This window comes from Lacerta agilis, chromosome 2, assembly GCF_009819535.1.
Source record: "Lacerta agilis isolate rLacAgi1 chromosome 2, rLacAgi1.pri, whole genome shotgun sequence".
NCBI lineage: Eukaryota > Metazoa > Chordata > Lepidosauria > Squamata > Lacertidae > Lacerta > Lacerta agilis.
The window spans coordinates 24,454,252-24,474,892 of record NC_046313.1 but is presented as its reverse complement, the minus strand read 5'-3'; the positions used below and the strand labels follow the sequence as shown (position 1 = coordinate 24,474,892).

Here is a 20,641-nt window from a genome sequence, read left to right as displayed (position 1 = left end):
CAAAATGTCTTGGGCTGGCCCTGTGCTGCCCCTGCATGAACACCAGAGTGGTCCGAATTCGCCCCCTTGCTTAACTACAAAGCTTATTCATGTGACTTTGGGCCAGACACTGTCTTTCAACCGAACTTCTCTCACAGGGTTGTTGTATTGATAAAGAGGAGAAACCCTGTATGCTACCCTGAGCCCCTCAGAAGTAATCTGATAATTATTATTACTATTTTTAAAAGAAAATCTAGTGCATCAAAAGATCCATTTTTAACATATCAAGTTGCCTGCCCTATCTGTGGTGACAGTGACTAGAAAGACTTGAAATAGAAGGTAAGGGAGTGGTTTTCTGAGGCAATTTTCTCTTTCCTCTGCTTCCCTCAGCAGCTGGCTGAGAAGAAATGTTCTCCTCTCAGAGGGACAAGTTTGGCCGTTGGAACAGAACAAAAGTGCTGTGTGTTGGGGAGCTTCTTGAAAGGGGAAATATTGGCTTTTCCAATGTGGTGGGCTGGGCAAGGCTGGCATTTCTTAAGCAGAGCGAGGAGCTGCCTCAATAGGCGCTTCTATGCTTTCCCCAGCTCCTACAGACAGTGGCTCTTTCTCAGCTTGTGTCAACATCCCCAACCGAGTGAATGGAACTCTGTTAGCCAGCTGGGATTAAGGCTGCTCCAGCAGCTATGGAGAAGATTGATTTGGGGCCAGGCCCAGAGACGTGAATGAACAAAATATGCCCGGGGGCCAAAGCTTTTGCCGCCACAGAGGCTCCCTTTCCCTTTGACGTAGGAGGGCGGGGGGCTGGCGGAAGGAGATGGGAAGAGGCAGCTCTCAAGCTGGTGCTTGAAAGTCATCATCTGTTCTATGACCAACGTGGCTTCTGTATTCCTGCCAGTCTCAAAAGCCATTCTGTGGTGAATCCCCTCGAAAACGATTACCGGTATTTGCCTCATCCCCTTAGTCTCCCACAGAATGCTGTTGAAGGCTGGCATAATTGCTGTCCTTTGAATGGTTTTATTTTTATTTGTTGTTTTTTTGAGAAGGGAAAAGGTGGCAGCTGGGTCATCGCAGACACTGTGCCACAGGGACTCTAAAGGAATTGCCACCTTACTGGTTTTTAACTGGGCTTATTGCTTGGTTTTCGTCTTGGTGGTTGTTGCACTCTGTTGTTGTTGTTGTTGTTGTTGTTGTTGTTGTTGTTGTTGTTGTTGTTGTTGTTGTTGCACTGTTGTTGTTGTTGCACTGCTTCAGGGCTTCCCAGAGGCATCTGGTCAGCCATGGAGGGAAACAGTATATTCGGGAGGGGTGGTGGAAATACCCACGAAAATAGATTGGCAAATTAAGTTAATGGAATATGCAGAAATGGCTAAATTAACAGAATTTAGAAATAGACTCAGAAATCACAACAATAACAAATTTAAAAATGAATGGGAATTTTTTTATTGCATATATATCAAAGTATTGTATACAAATTGATACCTCAGCAGGATTCTAAAAACCATTTTCAGTATTATGATAACAGATAGAATCAGGTATGTATAGATGGAAAATAAGATATGGACATGCATGAATGAATAATAAATGTAATGGAACCATGGAGAGGGTAGAGGGAAGTCAAGGGATTGGATAAATCCCACATTGTGATATTGTATTGATGTTTATTTTATATTGTTTGTTATGAGTAAAACCATTTTTTTAAGGATACAGTATATTGAACAAAAATGGGTCTTTGGTCTGATCTAGCTGGCTCTTCTTACCTTAATCTTCTTATGACATACCAAACAAGAGAGGCAGTGTGGTGCAGTGGTTAGAGTGCTGGACTAGGACCTAGGAGACCAGGGTTCAATCTCCACTTGGCCATGAACTTTACTGTGTGACCTTGAGCCAGTCACCATCTCTCAGCTGAAACCTACCTCACAGGGCTGTTGTGAGTACAAAATGGGGAGTAAATGAAGTGCATACAGTACCTTGAACTCCTTGGAGGAAATGTGGGAGATAAATGTAATAAATAAAACAAACAACAGCAACCCCCACCAACCCTCTTAAGTATTGGAATTTAAGATAAATACATGCATATATGTGAACTTGTGTAATGGCGGGATTTCCTTTCCCATCTTGTACTGTATTCAAGTTGCATATTTCCTGTTGACTCCGCATGACCTTGCTATTAGCTGTATGGTCTGAGCATCATTTGGTGGGATATGTGCATTAATGAGGACCAGATCCAGAGTATCACATCCAGGTAGCTAGTGCTGGAAGTGGAGAGGGCAAAACACAGTTGGGTTCATTTATAGCTCCTTCAGACATTCCATTGTAGCAGCGAAAGGGAAAATGCGGCTGACTCAGTGCTTCCTTTTCTCACGCTTCTGGTTTCATCTTTTGTGGGGGGGGGGGGAGATCACGTTGCAGGAGCCCGGGGGGCGGGGGGTGTGTGTCTGCTTTGGACCTGAATGGGAGAAGAGAGGATGCACAAGTCACTCGTGCTTTGCTTCTCTTGCAAGCTGACTGTCCAAAGTTGCTTTCTGATGAAGCTGCATTTCCATGTCAGAAAACATGTAGAAAATGCAAAGCCTTCCGTACAAGTGGGATATGGAATAGCTGAGAAGGTGCTAGAATTGGATTTGTGCATCAGCTGCCAGGAACCATCCTACACCTTTACTATCAATAAACACTCCTGAGCCTCAGCTGTTAAGAGAGATTTCAGGATCAGATTCTCTCTCCTTTGAAAAGGTCTTCAGCTCCTCTTTTTTGCTTCTCCAAACCCATCATGATCTCAACACGGTGGAGTGGGCGAGGAAAATGAGGCATAGCTCCAGTTGAATGAATAGAAGAGGTCTTAATGAATTGAGCACTGCATTGACTTTTTAAAGGATGTTAGAGACTGGGAAATAATGCACAGACAAGGAGTGTAGTTTGTGGGTGGAGATTTAGGCATCACTCTCCCCTTGAGACTTGGAAGGGAAGGATGAGGAGCATGTCATTCAGGCGACCTCTTTTGCATCTTCTGTTGGGTGTCCAAAGTGGCTTACCACCAAAACCATATATCCACCTTTCATTTACTCAAAGTGAAAAATTAAATCGCCTTACCTTGGGATGCAATGCTAACAAATTGGCAGAACTTTCTTCCTTAAACTGGTTATGATATTTCAACACTGCGATGATCAGGTCCAGCTCTAGTGTGGTCTTAATGGAAGGTGAAATGTCTAAATCTGTGTGAGGTGCATGCAGGAATAAGTGAAAATGCATGTGATAAACTGCCCACCAAAACAAATAAAAAAAACAGCAATGCCCTAATGCACTTTCACACCAACAGGGACTATGGATGTGTAACAGGTTGTTTTTACTTTTTGGATTTTCTGTGTTTTAAGGGAACTCCGAATTAAATGCTGAAAGAGCATGGGCTGGCATTTTGATGTTGATGGCAGTGTTTGTCAACTACAAAAAGCCATGTGTTTATGAGCGCTACCAATAAACTCGTGTCTAGAAGCACCCCACGTTACAGGTAGTAGGCAACCCCCCCCAAGTCTCTCAGAAGTGATAAATACTCAGGGATTGGCTGCTTGGTGCTCCCTGCAGGCTCAGTACATGAGAGAGGAAATTCCCATCTGCTAAATGACCAGGACTGGCGCTGGTGCAGAACCATCCAAGCTCCTATCTCTCCTGGATCTTAGCCAGGCTCTACTTTTGTTTGGACATAAATTTCATGCACTGCATGTTTGAAGGTATCTTGATTCCCTTCTTTCCATTGTGCCTCCTCCGAGAGGTGGGCTGTACTGCAGCAGCTTGCTACGAAGGCATCCTGCTTTTAATTAACAAATTAAAATCCTCGTTAACAATCCAGCCCTGGGGCTGTTGGGAGGCCTACAGTAGCTGAGCATTTGTTCTGGAAGCAGACATTAATTAGGGAAAATGTAATAAAATGGGCCCACAGACGTGCACACATATACCCGGTATGTGTGTGCATGGAGGACAAGGGAACGTGCCTGGTGCATCCAGCATCCCTTTGTAACAAGCCAGGATTGAACCAGTGAGTAGAGTGAGGGCCATATCTTGCATGCTAGCAGGTGGGGACTTGGGGATAGTCAAGGCATCTAACCTCATATTGAGAATTTCCATAAATCAGGTATGGCAAACCCACAGCCCTCTTTAGTATTGCAGGACTTCAGCTCCCATCATCCCTAAAAACTGGCTGTGCTGATGGGGCTGATGAAGTTGTACAACATCTGGAGGGCTGCAGCCTCCCTATCCCTGACCTAAACCTCTTATTCAGACAGGTCAGTTAATTGCAGGCTTTTCCCGTTGTCTTACAAAGCAGTTAGTGTTGACTAGTGGTTCCAAGGAGGTGGGCTACAGCAGGGGCAGCCAACGTGGTGTTCTCCAAATACTGTTGGACTCCAGATCCCATCAGCCCCAGCCAACATGGCCAGCGGGGACAGATGGTGGGAGTGGAGTCCACCAATGTCTGGAGGGGGCACCATGTTTGCTTCCCTTGAGCAATGCATTGTAACCCAAATTCTGAGTAGTGAATGCCCAAGCTGAGTCTCTGCGAGCCTCCAAGGTTACGAGCAAGGATCTGTTCTCTTTCCCCCACCCCACTCTCCTGGTGTTACGTCCTCTGCTTCAGCCTTCTCCCGTCTGGTGCTTTTGGACTACAACACCCATAATCCCTGGCCATGCTGGTTGGAACTGATGGGAGTTGTAGTCCAAACCGATCTGGAGGGACACTCGATCAGGGAAGACTGCCCATAGGTTGTGGAAGGGAGGACATACAGTGCCACATTCTACCTGGGTTTTCTAATCAATATGAGGATGCTTAGGTAGATCAGAAAACCCTGTTTGACCTGTCCCTAAAGAGTCACCTTGCTATGAGTTGGGCTGGGTTGGCCTTCATGACTTGCAACTGAAATTGGGGTGGTTGTACTTGTTGCTTCCTAATGCAAGCAGTATGTGCCTCAGATCACCCATGGGAACTGTCTAGGAAGAAGAGCAAGGCAGTCAGTCTATGTTTTCCTTATCGTTATGGGTCCCTAACTCAGATCTAGATACCTATCTCATAGGAGATAGTTTGCTGTTTATAACCTGTCATTTAAGCAGTGGAGGCTGGTCTATCAGGGCAAATGGGGCACTGGCCCACCTACTTCAGCCTGCCTTCAACCAGCCTCCACCTGCCTGCCTTCGTAAATCCAAATGCAGCCCATCAGCTTCCTTCTCCTTAGTCTCCCTCTTGCCCTTGTACAACTCAAGCAAAAGGAGAATTAGTTGTCTCTGCCTATCATTGGCTCTGGCTCCACCTCCCATTGGTCTCCCCGCCTTCTGCCCTGCCAGTCTCAATTAGCCACCTCTGCATTTTCAGGCTTCGGAATAAGGTGAGTTATTTATGTGCAAGTCTTCTCCAGGAAGATGATCCCATCCCACCCCACAAAAAAAATCCCCCTTTGCAGACTGCACACCAGGCTGGAGAGCTCCTGGTGTTGTAAATGCCGCTGAGCCCCCATGGAACCTTGGGAAGGAGCAGAGGGAGTCAGCTTCACAATGGTATGGATTTTATCGGCTCATAAGCAAGGCCTGGGGATAAACAATTTAAAGCAGCTGACAAAGCATTGTGGGGCCCTGGAGTTGGCAGAAGGGAGGCATTCCGTTACTGGGCAAGCTCTCTGCTCAGTGCCGGTGTATTTAAGGGCAGAGGGTAAGCTGGGAAGCACTGGGAAGTACTGTAGGGAGCCTTATTGCACTAAAACATGGCATAGGCTTTGCAAATTTATTTGTGAGGCTGGATTTCTATTCCTGCCTTATCCTGAAGGCTCAGAGCAGGTTACAGGAACTCCAAGATAAATTTTTGTGCACAGATGTTTTCAGTGCTGAGATGTATGTCAGAGGCAAGTTAGTTATGGAGTCTGCTTTGGTTTATTGTTGTTTGTTTGTCACTAAAAGCACTGTGCTAAGAGCAACATGTGTTTGTGCTAATAGCACCGTGTAGGTGTATCTATCCTGTTAAGTGTGGGGTTTCACTGGCAGTTGCCCAGAGCTGACAGCAGAGTGTTTATTTAAGGAACGCAGAAAGCAAATTAACAGTAAACAGAAGTGTGGGATAAATGCAACTACTGGGATGATTAGGAACTACTAATCTCCTAACCAGGAGTAGGGAACTTGTTGGTCGCCAGACATGGCCCTCCCACCCAGCACGGCCAGGGATGGTCAAGGATGGGTGGAAGTTGTAGTCCAACAACATCCAGAGGGCCAGAGATTAGCCACCACTAATCCCTACTCAGCCAAATTCCATCTACCTTCCACCTTCTTCCCTCTCCCAGCTGTCAACTGCTAAAATTCCCACAACTGTCAATCCATGCCCCTTTCAACTCCCACTTACTTTAATATTCCACACACCAAGTGATCACCTCCCTGTGACCCTCCAGAAACAAATACCAAACATGGCTCATTGCGTACTGTTCCATTTATTCCCCCGTTTGTTATGCTTAGCGATACTTCCCTTGCTTGGTTGCTGGTGTTCATGCAGAGCAGCCTTCTCCACTGTTCGTTTTTCTTCTTGGGATATATGTTAACCTATCTGAAAAATGAGGAACAGCATAGGAACGTTAGAAGGCCTCTGCTGGAACAGACCAAAGACCCTTCTAGTCCAGCATCCTGTTCACCAGATGCTTATGGGTGAAGCCCGCAAGCAGGACATGAGTACAACTGCACTCTCTCCACTTGCGACTCATAGAATTGTAGCTGGAAGGGACCCTGAGGATCATCTAGTCCAACTCCCTGCAATTGTCTCATATGGGGATCGAACCTGCAACCTTGGCATTATGAGCACCACACTCCAACCAACTGAGCGATTCCCAGCAACAGATAATCAGAGGCCTACTGCCTCTGATGATCAGTGTGAATTTTCTTGCCACCGAGAGAGGCAAGGGAGAATAGACATAAGCTGCAAGAAACAAGACTTATGTTAACTTCTCAGACTTCATAGGGCTGAAGGGGCAACCCTAGCAGTGGAGCCACATGAACATGTGTCAGGAGCTACCCAGAATGGAAGTTGGGGGGTAGAGTAGGCTAGCCAGACCTTCTGAACAGCTGAAGAAGTAGACCATAGTCCACAAAAGACTGCTGTAATAAATCTGTTTGTCTTTAAGGTCCTGTAAGATACTTTCCTGCTTTTGCTGCAGCAGACTAACACGACTGCACTTCTGGAAGACACTTGCATCCCCCTGGTTCTGTTGTTCAAAGCAAGAACTTGATGAGCGTGTGTGTTTACACAAGCACACACACTGTCTGCCCAGTAGATTGGACACCACCCCTGTACAATTCCAGCACCATCCCTTAAAACCAGTTGAGGTCAATAGGACGGAAGTTACCAGGGACCTTGTCAGTCTGCAGGTTGCCGAGTGCAAGGCAGTTGTAGAACCGTGGTGGGAAGAGGCGTCGAAACTTCTTGTCCTCCCCCACCCCACCCCTCATCCGCCATGACAAGGCCGTGGCGCTCTTTCCAAGCTCAGGCTGTCTCTGGACACTGTCAGGGGGCTCGTCAGTGCTGTAAAACTGTCAGCATGTCTCGTTCCTGTCATAAGTGCATATGCGAAGGGAGCAGGCGGGCATTGCCCCCTCCCTCCATCACCGGCAGGGTCTTCTGGTGGCAGCGTGATCTTTGCACATAGTTATGCTGTGAGGGAGAGGCTGTCACGGTGCCAAATCTAACCAGTCGTGTGACTTGCCCAAACACTGAGGAGGTGCCGAGAGCAGAGTTATGTCAGCTTCATTTCAGCTGCCCGGTCCTGAGCTGCTCTTTCACCTCACAGCCCTATAGCGTACCCTTGTGGAGCCTCTACGCCACCCCTGCGAGGCGGTTCCCCCCCCTTTTTAAATGCCCTCTCTTCTCTGCTGTCTTCCACACTGGCATATTTGCACTCCCGTTGCTAGATGTAACTCTCATTCTGAGAGACAATAGGTCTGTGACTACTAGGGCGGATGCAGATTGGCTTGGAGCTGGAGTTAGCAACTTTGGCCACATTTTTGTCTTGCCTGTTTCTGGGCTGGAGCTAACATGTTCCTTATTTCCAGTTTGCCACATTGCGAAGAGCAGGCTACTTGAGTATAGATTTACATAGATATTTATTCTTATCTCAAGAAGGGCGTAGAGTCCCAAATCTTTTGTGCTTGATCTCCTGTCCCTCCCTCCCTCCCTCCAATTATTATTATTATTATTATTGTTATTGTTTTGTTATTGTTTTGTTATTGTTTTGTTATTGTTTTGTTATTGTTATTGTTATTATTTCATTTGCTTTCAGGGTGCCTGGGCATGCTGCAAAGCACTGTGCCAGTAACACCATAGGTGCCTTCCACCTTTTGTGTCATGGGCCCAGGCCCCAGAGAACTCTTAAGTACCTAGCCGTGCCCCTGGGATCATGAGGTGGCTTCTTGCAGCCCTGTTGCGCTTTGAAGAAATGAAGTGTGCTATAAGGGCAGACCGTGCAGCTCCTGCGACAGTCACGTGCAGTGGACTTTATTGTGTGCTCCTTAGCAGCTCCTCCCAAGCCTGCGCCTCTCTCACTTTGGAAACCTTCTGCCTAATCCAGTTACTGGCCTCGTGCAATCCGATTAGCCCATGTAAGAAATCCCAAATCTGATCAGGCACAGTCATATGAGTGCAAGCGAAGGGGTTTGTGGGTGGGAGGCATTTCTGTAACCATATGTTCCTGCCAGGAGACCTGGCCACCATGTCTCGCTGGGACAGGCTGCGCTTTTAAGCTGCTGGGCTGCCTCACAGCGACACTCCTTTGTGCTTCTTCCCTCTTCCTCTTTTGTTTTCCTAGGGAGGTGAGAGGAGGTAAATTGGTCTAAGAGGTATAAAGCAGGGCTACATTCGTCCAAAGGTAGAGGTACCTGTCACCTTCCTGTTTCCAGGGAATGCATCGAAGTGGGGGGGGGGGAGAGACTTCCCAGTGTGGAGCAGTGGCTAGAGTGTCACTACATGCCCCTTAGGCCAATTGCAGTCCTTGGGACGGATCGACCTCACAGGGCTGTTGTGAAGAAAAGGAGAGGGAGATGGAGCATGTGTGCCACCTTGAGCTCCTTAGAGGAATTGCAGGATTCAGAAAAGGACAAAGCATGTTCCTGCAGATCAGGATACAGTACAGTACTCCTTTGAACAGGAGTGATCATAGAATTGTAGTTGGAAGGGGACCATGAGGGTCATTTAGTGCATCCCCCAGCAATGCAGGAACCTTTTGCCCAACATGGGGCTAGAATCCATGACCTTGAGATCAAGAGTCTCATGCTCTACAATAGAGTTGTGAATCCTAAAAGCTGCAGAGTAAAATGTTCATATGGCCCAAAGCCACCAGGCACCCCATATAGCTCTCCTTCCTTCCTTCCTTCCTTCCTTCCTTCCTTCCTTCCTTCCTTCCTTCCTCAGAGTCTCTTGGTCAGGCACTGATGGGATCTGTAAGGAGCCAGTCCAGGGATTTGCCAGACAAGGTGTTCTCTGGAGCTCACTGGACTACGACTCCAGTCATCTGGCTGTGCTGCCTTGGGTTGATTCAGCAACATCTGGAGGGCACCATGTTGACTGCACCTGAGCTAGTGCAGGGACATGAATGCTCTGTTCAGAACATTAAATATTGCTACTTATGCCTGTGGCCTCCACTCAAACAGAGATAGGCCTTGCCTTTTAACCACAGGTGCCAGAAACCCATGTATAGGTACCATGTACCCCAACCACCCATTTTTCATATGGTAGCCATTGTCTTCCTTTATGTGCTCCCACATGAGTAGAGAGTTTGGCGAACCCATGGATGACCTATATCAACAGTTCTGATCCAAACAAACACCTAGCAATGGGGGATGGAAGGGGAAGCGAAGCTGGGTGTCCTTGCTGCCAAATGAAGGCCTCAGCACTTGTAACCTTGACAGTGCATTGGACTTCCATACTGCGCTCTCCATTCGCTGCCTGATGGCTCTCAGCGTGAGCCTGTCAGCTTCTAGACGGATCCATTTCGGCAAGCAAGGTGAGCATGTTGTTCGCTGGGCCTAGCAGATGGCTGCACTGTGCATGGGGTCCTAGTGCCTAATAGCAGAATTTGCAGGAAGAAAATGCCGCACAGGTTAGTTTGATGAGCAATAGCTTTCCAGCCAGGCCCATCAATCACCTACGAATAGTATCTTGTGGAGGGATGGGTGACCTTGAGAGGAGGAGGATGCAGGAATGTCAGATAGAGATGTGGAATGCCATCTTAGCCGGTGTGTAAAATTTGATGCAAAGGCTGGGGACACTTCAGCCGCATAGCTGCTTTACTGAAGGCTGGACTACAACCTAAACTTTTGCCAAATTTTTACTCCTTTAGTTTTGTCCATATAAGGTAGGGGTGGGGGTGAACAGCGCAGGAGGGTCTACAGACCCTAGGGGGCTCAGCAAATGCAAATATCTTTTTAAACCAACACATACATCAGATTGGTTTTCCAAAGACCATGGATGAGTTTGCTCATCTTATTTTTTTTAATTTTGCATTTAAGTTGAAAAGTTTTGGATTTCCTTTGAACCAAGTTTAAAGTTATTGATGTAATCATTGTAATGTTTTAATATAATTTTCTCATGCCAATTAATATTACGTACAAAGATGGATCTATACTTTTTATACAGTCTGAAGGTTCTTCATGTTTAATTGAATAACTTTTCATAATAATATTTCATCTCCAGTCAGGATGAATGTAATTGGAGACTTGTGTATAACCAAACTAAATTGGGAGGGGGCACCCAATAAGCTATTTTGCAAAAAAAAACCACACCAAAGAACATCCACTATTGCATTCCTTGTATCTGATGCAAACATTAGACACAAACTTCCAGTGTACAGCCATCCCAGGCACAGGAAAACAAGAACCATGCCCAGGCTTCTTCATTGCCTTGCATTTTGCAAATTCCATTTTTTTATATTTTGAAACTTCTTGCCGAATTGCCAAGGTTTCAGCCATATGCTGCATGCTTTGGAGAGACTGAACAAGAGCTTGGTTAGCTTCAATACCAAAACAACAGCTTGCAAATGGGCAAATTGCAAATCTATGAATTGCAAACAAAGCAAACCAGCTAACAGACTTTTGCCAATGTTCTGAAAAGGTGTGAAATCAAATTAAGAGGATAAGGAGACAAGACCATTCAACTGTGATTCAAGCACTGGAAACATGTTTGTTGTCCTGGCGGTTTGCTGTTCTGGCAATTCTTTCAGCTCTGCTTCAGTCTGTCCAGTTACATTGCATCAGGCCCCTAAGTGTCCTTCTCTAAAAGCAACCACCCACACCGCCCACTGCTCCTCTGTTTTGCATTGTTATATAGGTGCAGTGCAGAATCCCCCCCCCTTTGTTCAGCCCTTGAAACAGCAATTCATTGCTGCTAGAATTTTCTTTTTTCTTCCTAAAACTTTTATAAAAAAAACACAGTACTGAATAATGTCTCCAATATAATAGCGATAACTGGCACAACTTTACTCTTTCCCTTCTCTGTGCTCCATTTGTGGACTTCTTAATTTGGGGGGATTTATTTATTTTTTAAAGCTGGAGCTCGGCGTCTACCACGTGGAGCATTACAGCTTTTTAAATGGTCACGAGAGAGTGCTTTGTAGGCAACCCTGCTTGATATTAATAAGATTTACTTGGGACAAAGTCACATTCATTTGAATGAGGACATACTTTCTTCAGTATGTTTGGAATGTTAGGAAGCAAGCCAAAGCTTGGTTCAGTTCATGTGGCAGAAGGGGGTTCTGTCCAGGCTGTGTTCCTGTTACCACATATGAAGTGAGGGTGTGTGTCTGTTCAGCACACTTTTGTGGCTGTACAAACTTGGACATGGTCAGCAATTTTTTTGTCCTTCAGAGAAGCATGTCTGCCATTACTTTATTTCTTCATTGAGGGGGCCCTGATATAATCTTCCAGGTTACTCCAGCGATTGAAAGCCGCAGCTTTATATTTATTGCTTTTGAAGGTACTCTAATTCTCGGCGCTATGTGTTACTTTAGAACTGCTTACCTTGGGGAACAGGTTGATAGCAGATGATGCCCTGAGAATCTATCTGAAGTTGATTGGAACTTGATTTCATGCCCACCTTTCCTTTGCGGTGGACTCGGAATGGTGATTTAATTTCTCATTCCCTTGTTTTCTCTTCTGCATAATGAGGCTCATATACTGTATTTCTTTCCCTGACTGTGGTATTTTCAATTAAGCTCTTCAGGGGGGAAATGTATCCAAGTATCGGACACATTATGACCAGGCCCATTCCCATTTAAGGCAGTGCTTATTGAAGCAGCCCTGGTTTAAGTCAATGGATTTCAGCCAATAGCCATTGATATTAATAATAATAATAACGTTGATGCTGAGGAGTGAGAAGTTGTAATGCTTGAAGCAGCAGCATCCACTCCAGTCCTGTGCGTGAGAAAAGAGATGTCAAACGGCCTGTGAGGTGTCAAGGTGTTTTGATAAATAATAGACATAATTTCATAGGGCTGGACTGAAAGGCAGTCAGAGCTCTGGAGTCAGTGAATTCATCTGTTATGAAGGATGTAGGGTTGCAGCTGAAAGTTGACAACCTGTATTGAATTCAATGCAACTTATTCTGTGCCTGAGATGTCATGGCACAGAATAAGTTGCATTGTATGGGTGGGAGGGGCGTAGCAAGCCTCTGTGCTGCCCGGGGCAGCGGCGGCGCAGAGGCACCCCCCTGGGGGAGGGGCACGATGCGTGTGTTGTGACGTCGTTGTGACGTCACGACACACGTGGATGCTGCTGAAAGGGGGAAAAGGGGAAGCTTCCCCTTTTCCGCGGCTTTTTTTGGGCCCAAGGGGCGGGCCAGCGAAGAGGGGGCGTCATGCTTGTTCCTGGCATGACGCCCCCTCCTCGCTGGCCCACCCCCCGCCGAAAAAACCGCTGGGGGGGGGAAGGGAAGCAGAGCAGGTACGTTCCAGCGCCTGCTTTGCCTCCCCCTTTCCCCCTTGCAGCGGCTTTTTTTCTGTGTGAGGGGTGGACCAGCGAGGAGGGGGCGTCATGCCAGCGACAAGCGTGACGCCCCCTCCTCGCTGGCCCACCCCTCGCGCTGAAAAATAGCCGCTGGAAGGGGGAAAGGCGGCATACCCCCATTCGGGGCCCGCCCGGTGGGGCGGGGCAGGGGGGCAAAGTGTCACCCCCCTCCCCTGGAACACGGGGCGGGGCGCCCCCTGCCCACTTGCTATGCCCCCGATGGGTGGAACCCAACATAACACTAATGTGAATGTTTCATCAGTGCAAGAATTTCTGCTTATGCAACTGAACATTCTCCCCCCTCCTCCTCTGTGCACCCACTATATCTGTTATAGGGGTTCCCCCAACCCTCCAGAGCAGATTTGGGGAGGGTGCAGGATTCAATAAGGGGTGAAAGTTCCATTGCACAAATGGAAATCCTTTTGCTGATGTGCCTAATGAATGGAATGCCACCCAATGTGTGTGCCTCATCCCCATAGCAGCAGCGAGCCATGGTTTGTGTACAAAGCATCTACCACCACTGTATATGGATATCACTACACGTACTTGCTTCATAGGCTTGATAAATGCCAGAGCTGCAGGAGGATGGTTGTAAGAATCTGTATGAAAGGGAGTGCTCTAAAATGCCAAGGTGACATGCTGTCTTTTGACAAGACGTTGCATGCCTAGGAAGTGGCCACTATTGGACGAGGCTGATGGGAAAGATGGCTCTTGCAGAATAAGACTGAAACTTAAGTGTCCTAGAAGGAAACTGAGCCTATATTGGCTAGAGGCGACAGAGCTCAGAAGAGAGACTTGCATGGAATGAGAGAGTGACAAAGATGGCCCAAGGCCACATGTGTGGTTTGTGTGAGAGTGAGTTTGTGCGCTTACATACGCATATGCAACAGAGGGATGCTAGTGTGTTCTGTCAAAGTGGAGAGATTGCCACCTCTCCAGACTGATGTGTAGCTTGATTTGTGATTGCACGCTTAGTGGCTTTTGATTGCTTGTGGCTATACCAAAGGACTGGAATTTGCAGATTACACCTGTCAGCTGTGATTTTTGCCCCCATCTTGTTCTGCCCATGTTTCTCCTTTGTTATACTTCTCTTCAGTGGCTCCCATTTCCTTACCAGGAGAAAGAGAAATTTGAATTTGGTCTGTAAAAGAGGATGAACGAGCTCTGCAAGGAAATGACTTGCAGGAAGCTCTTGAGGCCAGGGGTAGGGAAACCTTCTGCAGCCCAAGGGCCGCATTCCCTTCCATGGCCTCATGCTCTGGATAGCTCAGTTAGTTAAAGTGTGCTGCTGATAACACCAAGGTTGCAGGTTCAATCCCTGTATGGGACAGCTGCATATTCCTGCAGTACAGGGGGTTGGACAAGATGATCCGTGGGGTCCCTTCCAACTCTGATTCTGTGCCAGTGGCGGGTGGAGCCAGGGGCAGATGTGGGTGGAGCCATGGATGCAACACCTGTACAGTAGGCTACATTCCAGCTGTGCGGAAGTCAGATGAGCCTTCATCCAGGCAGACAAGAGTCACTGTTGCAGTTCAAGGGCACCTTCCAGCCAAGCAGAAACACTTGAGGGTGGGGAACAAGGCTGCGGAAGAATGTGGCCTGGGGAGAGGGGTGTATCGCCTAGGGCAGAGGTTTTCAACCTTTTTGAGTACACAGCTCCCTTGATCAACGGCATTCTTTCTGTGGCTCCCCTGTGGAGAAACGTGCTTCTTCAAACCTCAGAAGCCCAGTTATGTCACGCCTTCAGAGCCAGCAGCCCCTCGCCCCTTTTTGAACACTCTCCCTTGTGGAGTGTGCCCTCAGCCTCCTCTCTTCTCCCCTCTCCTTGGGAGTCCTCCAGGCAGCAGCTGCCACTGCCCCTGGTCTCTGAGGCACACGAACACACACACCCCACCACAAAGAGAGGTGCCTGCTCATGCCGCCCCACAGGGGCCTGGTGGAGACTTTCGGAAGGTGAACATGAAAGTCACCTTGGCCTACGTGGCAGAAAGGCTCCCCTTCAGCAGACTGGCTGGCTTTCTCCGAGGCCACCTCAGTTCCTGGCAACTAGCACCCGTGGCCAGCCCCAGAGGCAACATTCACCTCAAGAGCTTGCAACAAACAGGTGCACAAGCTTTGGGAAGCGGAGACACAAGAGGGCATCAGAGGAGGAAGTGAAAGAAAGAGGGATGGGGGCCATTGTTGCCTGTGGCACCCCTGACCATTCAAGGCACCCCAGTTTGTCACGGCACACTGGTTGAAAACCATTGGCCTAGGGAGATTTCAGAGTGGACTGAAGCCCCTGGAGTCAAGGCTACTTACCCTTGCTCTAAGGATATGTGGTTGGTTTGGAAGGAACCAACAACTATCCCTGTCCATCTGGGCGGCTGCTTGCTTTCTCTTTGCCCAGCTTGCAAATTCATAAATAGACTCGGCACCAACACCATAAGTCTGCAGTGATTTCTGCAACAAGGGATGAACCTTACAAAAAGGGGTGCTCCTGTAACTTTTTTTATCTCTCCGGGAAGCACATATAGTATATACAAATGTACATCGCAAAGAGTAGTGCGCCTCTAGTGGTTCAGGCAGCTGTATGTTCAGTGGTTATCTGCTGTGTTCTCCTGACACTCACATTTTCAGGGTTGTGTCTGTCCTATGCTGTCACACACAATCGCCTCTTGTCTGGTGCTGCTGCCACTTCACACCCTCGGTTGTGTCAAAACCTCTGTCGCTTGTCCCGACAGACAGCATGCAAGATGTGCTCTCACAATTATTATTGATTAGCCACTTTCCTGACAGCGGGCAGCAGAGAGGCAGGCAGGCAGGCAGACACAAATATTTAGTTCAGGGACTCCTTGCTCATACATTTCCAAGCAGCCATCTGTACTGGGAGGGGATTGCAGAAGGAGATGGATGGTTTGAGCCGGAATGAACTTGCTCACTTCCACAGGGAAGAGAAGAGGCAGGGGCTTTCAGATGGGATGAAAATGCGCATTTCCTCACAGCCAGCTCTTTCCCCATACAGCACATGTTCCTCCCCACACATTCTTCCCCCACCCCCTATTCTGCTGTTGCTGAACCCTTTCCACATGGGTCTTCAGCACTCAGATTCTTTCTCCCTCGCCTGCTTTCTTTTCCTTCCCTGCCTTTGCTCCTGTTGTCCTGCTTCCAAAGAACACATACTGCAGGCATCCCACCACTTTTCTGCTAGGCAAGTCTATTTTACTAAGCTTATTAAATCACCTTCATCTTTCATTTCTCCACCTATCTTTTCGTCCATGCCCCTCTTCTCATACCATTCTTCAATTTATTTGCAGATACTGTTTCCACTAACCATGCATGTTTCTTTAATTCTCTTCCTTCCTTTTCTACCTCAGATCACTTTCCTGTTTGCTATTCCCTCTCCCCTTTCCAGTTTTCTTCTCCATTTCTATTTATTTTGAAGGCCTTTCTTTGTATTTCTCCCCCTTCTAAAATGGGTGGAGAACTGGTGGTCCTCCACATGTGACAATACTCCAACTCCCATCATCCCTGACCATTGACCATGATGCCCGGGGCTGATGGGAGCTGCAGTCCAACCACATCTGGGTGGGTGGGTGGGTGGGTGTCTCAAGTTTCCCACCCTTGTTCTTAACAAACCTTTTCAGCAGGGAGCTGGTCCATTGTCCCCCAGACCTTGTGAGGGGCTGGACTATTTTTTGAAGGGGAAAAAATGAACAAATTCCTATGCCCCACAAATAACCCAGAGATGCATTTTTTAAAAAAGGACACATTCTACTCGTGTAAAAACATGCCGATTCCGGGACCGTCCACGGGCTGGATTGAGAAGACCCATGGGCTGCATCTGGCCCACGGGCCTTTGGTTGCCTACCCCTGTTCTAAACCAATGACTCATGCACTTGATTCTTTTCTATCTCCTCTGTTAAAATCTCTTGTGCTCACCGTTCTTCCTTTACTATAGCTGTTTCGTTTTTTAACACTCTTGTGGCATTTACCCCTCTTTCACACTTGTTTTTTTTTGGGGGGGGAGCTTCTCTTGATCCTTCCTCCTTTAATTATCATACTCCTTCTCTTTTGCTGATCACCTTGGCAATACTTAAGTGCTGTCTTTCTCAACTTCACCTCCTCTGTTCTCTTCTTAATTTTGCTGCCCATCTCCCTCGCCCTGTATCTCATTGCACTGGTCTTTCTGCCTTGTTACTCTCCTTTCACTAGATCCTGTTTCCACGTATAATCCAGTATTACGTTACTGCTTTTTATTTTGGTTTTTTGAATCTGTTCGCTCTTATCTATCACCTCGGATCTCTCATCTCTGTCTGTGTGCTTCTCACCTCTGCTCTCCTGATGCTCTTCTCTTGTCTAAAGCTTGGGTTACTCTTTCTGCTTATGGCTTCACCCTTTCTCTCACTTCAACCCCTTTCCCTGAAACTCTCTGCGCACCTCGCCTCCTGGCTGGGATTGAAAGCTGAAACAGCATCTGAAAAAATGCATTTCTACTAACACTCGGTGAATATGCTGCTTTGTTGTTAGGGGCACGGGGAAGGGCCGTGTGGGAACATTTGCATACAAAAGGTGCCAAGCTCAACCCCCAGCATCTCCAGGGTAATCCTCAGAGACCCCTGGCTGAAAACCTGGAAAGCTGATGCCAGTTAGTGTAGATATTCAATTCAAACTTTATTTGCGTAGCCGACTGGCCATAGCATCTAAAAGACAAACACCAACAAAAATACAACAAATATGGTTACCAATAAAACCTTATAACTTATTAAAACTCAAGGTAATAGCTCCTTGAAACTTAGCATAAATAGTAAAATATTAATAACAATAATGATAATAATAAAATCCTATGCTGGGAATCCGGATGACTACACTGTTATCGTTCAGATAGCAGCTCTCAATCTCATTGCTCTCTCGATAAATCTGGCAACCTTCTGTTATTGAGCTGTTAGTTAGTGTAGATAGTATTGTGCTAGCTAGATGGACTGATGGACTGATTTTGGTATAGGCCAGATTTTTGCTTTGTTTTTCTGAGCCCTCACTGGAACTAAGGGGATTCTGTTTTCAAAGGGCAACAACAAAATAACAATAATTATAGAAATGTTCCTCTTCAACCAGACCTTTGGCTGATTAATATTCTATCGCCTTTTGAATGTGTTTTATTTTTGTTTAACTGTTTATTTTGTGTTTTTATCCTGTATTTTTATGTTGTGAACCACCCTGAGATCTTTGGATGAAGGGCAGTATATAAATTTAATTACCACCACCACCAATACTACTACTACTACTACTACTACTACTACTAATAATAATAATAATAATATAACTAAAATAAATGCCTTAGAGTGTGCAAAGCATATCACATACATCACCTTAATAATCCTCACAACAACCATATTAACTAGATCAATGTTATTTTACCCACACAGCAGATAGAGACTTGAGGCTCACAGAATTGTAGAGTTGGAAGGGACCCCAAAGGTCATCTAGTCCAACCCCCTGCAATGCAGGAATCTCAGCTAAAGCATCCATGATAGATGGCCAGCCAACCTCTGCTTTAAAAAAACCCCAAGGAAGGGAGAGTCCACAATCTCCTAAGGGAGACCATTCCACTGTCAAACAGCTCTTACTGTCAGGAAGTTTTTCCTTCGTGTTTAGTCGGAATCTCATTTTTTGTAACTTGAAGCCATTGGTTCAAGGCCTACCCTCCAGAGCAGGAGAAAACAAGCTCTTCCATGTAATAGCCCTTGAGATATTTGAAGATGGCACATCATAAGATGGCTTAGACACCTGAGGCCATCTAATGATTTCAAACCCGAGGTGAGATTTATACCAGAAGCTTTCTGGCTCACAGCTCATGTCATGGGGCTCTATGCTACCTGAGAAGCCAAATACGCTGTAGCAGATGGGGACATGCACACTGAGAGTTAGTGGCTTATTTAAGGCTAGCTATTGATTTCAGGTGAGCTTTGCACCAGGAACCTGCCGGCTCATAACCTCTACACTATCCAAGAAGTCAAATATGCAACGCAGCAGAAGCCCACGGCAAGATCACAGTCGGAGTATGGGCAAATTGCCCTGTTTCCAGAGGTGAAGCCCATGGGTTTCTTGCAAGCGAGTGCATTTGAACTCAGCATGCAGCAAGCGCAGGTGATGTTAACATTCCCATCTGCCCACAGGAGCTTACAGACCCGGGGGGGGGGGGGAGATGAAGTTCTTGTAACTTACTGAAATCCACACGCAGGTCGGGAAATATAAACCCACTTGCTCGTTCTGTACTCTTTAAATAATGCAAAAATGTTAGGGCCGTCTGCCGAAGCTGTGTCTAAACGAGGTAAATGGCTGAGAAATGGAACATGTCTTTGGGGAAATGATTCTGGTGCTGTGTTTTGATCTTCTTCTTTTTTCCAAGGCTTTTGTCTGTGTCAGTTGAGTTCACGTGAAACATAAACACAGTTGTCCAGATATGGGTCGGGATGTTTATTTCCTTCCTTCCTATTATCTGACCCAAATTGTGAGGAATTGGGGTAGGGGAAATTAAATTTCATGCCCTGGCGGACCAAGATACCAAACTCCCGCACCGTGCGTTCAGAGAAGATAAGATTTGATTAAGAAAGGCCGCTATTAATTTGTGGCAAGTACACTTACTATAACAGAGAGCTTGCTTTTAATTAATAGCCAGAAGGAATTTTAAACTCCTGGTCTCAGCGGGGGGACAGATAGAAGAAGGGGAAGACAAATGTGATCGGAACAAAGTGAGTTACAAAGATTAATAGACGTGCCCACAATTATCCGCTATAAACAAAAAAAGGGGGGGGGAGAGCACAAATTGGAACAGAAGGAGCAAAGGGGGATGTTTGCCTATTGCTTTTTAATTGGCCTTTTTGTCCTGCTTTGCAGCGAGGTGGGGAGGATGAGTTGCTGATGGCAACTCCATCTGGGAGTGGAAGTTGAGCCCATATGCTGCTGTGTCTTGGCCCATCCCTTTCCATGGGAAACTTCTGGTTGTAGGCAAGTCCTAACATCTGCGTGCAATCCTTTTAAAACTGATGCTAGGCTGCAAAGTTTTCCAGGCAGCAGAGATCACCCAGGAGGGAAACCCTTTCAGAAAAGTTCTTCATTGCCTGTGCTAAATGTTAGGCTTCAGGGCTCCTTTAGTTACCTGGTTGTTGCTAAATATGTTGATATATAAATCTTAAGGCTGGAAGAATGCCCAAACATTGAGGAGGCTCCGGCAGTCTACATGCCACCCTTCTGTCAATTTCTTCTTCTCCTTCCCTGCTCTTTGCAATTCGCAATTCTCTCTTTTGTCACCTCCTAGAAATCTTCCACAGCTACCATTCCAGCAGGCACATGTCCCAAGGTACTCCCTAGTTTTTAGGGAGGCTGTACCAGTTCTTCATAGCTAATCCTTTTTTAAAAAAATATGGTAGGTTGGGGGGGGATGCTGTTGTTCCTTACCTGCTCTCCACCCGAAGTTGTTCTTTGTTCCTTTTTGCTGCCTTGCAATTTTATTTTATGTTTTGTTTTGTTTTGCATATGTGTGTAGGAGAGGGGGAGAGAGAGCGCAAATAAATTTTTAAAAATCTCCATTTTTAACTCTGCCTCTAGCTTTCACCAAACAATAAAATATGGCAGATGAACTGCCATCTTTCTCTCAGGCTATCTGTGTCTCCTCTCCTTT

The 20,641-nt window shown here is 46.6% G+C and overlaps 1 protein-coding gene across 10 annotated transcripts in view; it reads left to right on the top strand.

Moving 5' to 3' along the window:
* The window catches only part of SDK2 (sidekick cell adhesion molecule 2), a 326,992-nt gene that overhangs the window by 73,217 nt on the left and 233,134 nt on the right, over positions 1-20,641 (top strand). The gene's annotated exons all lie outside the window — the stretch shown is intronic.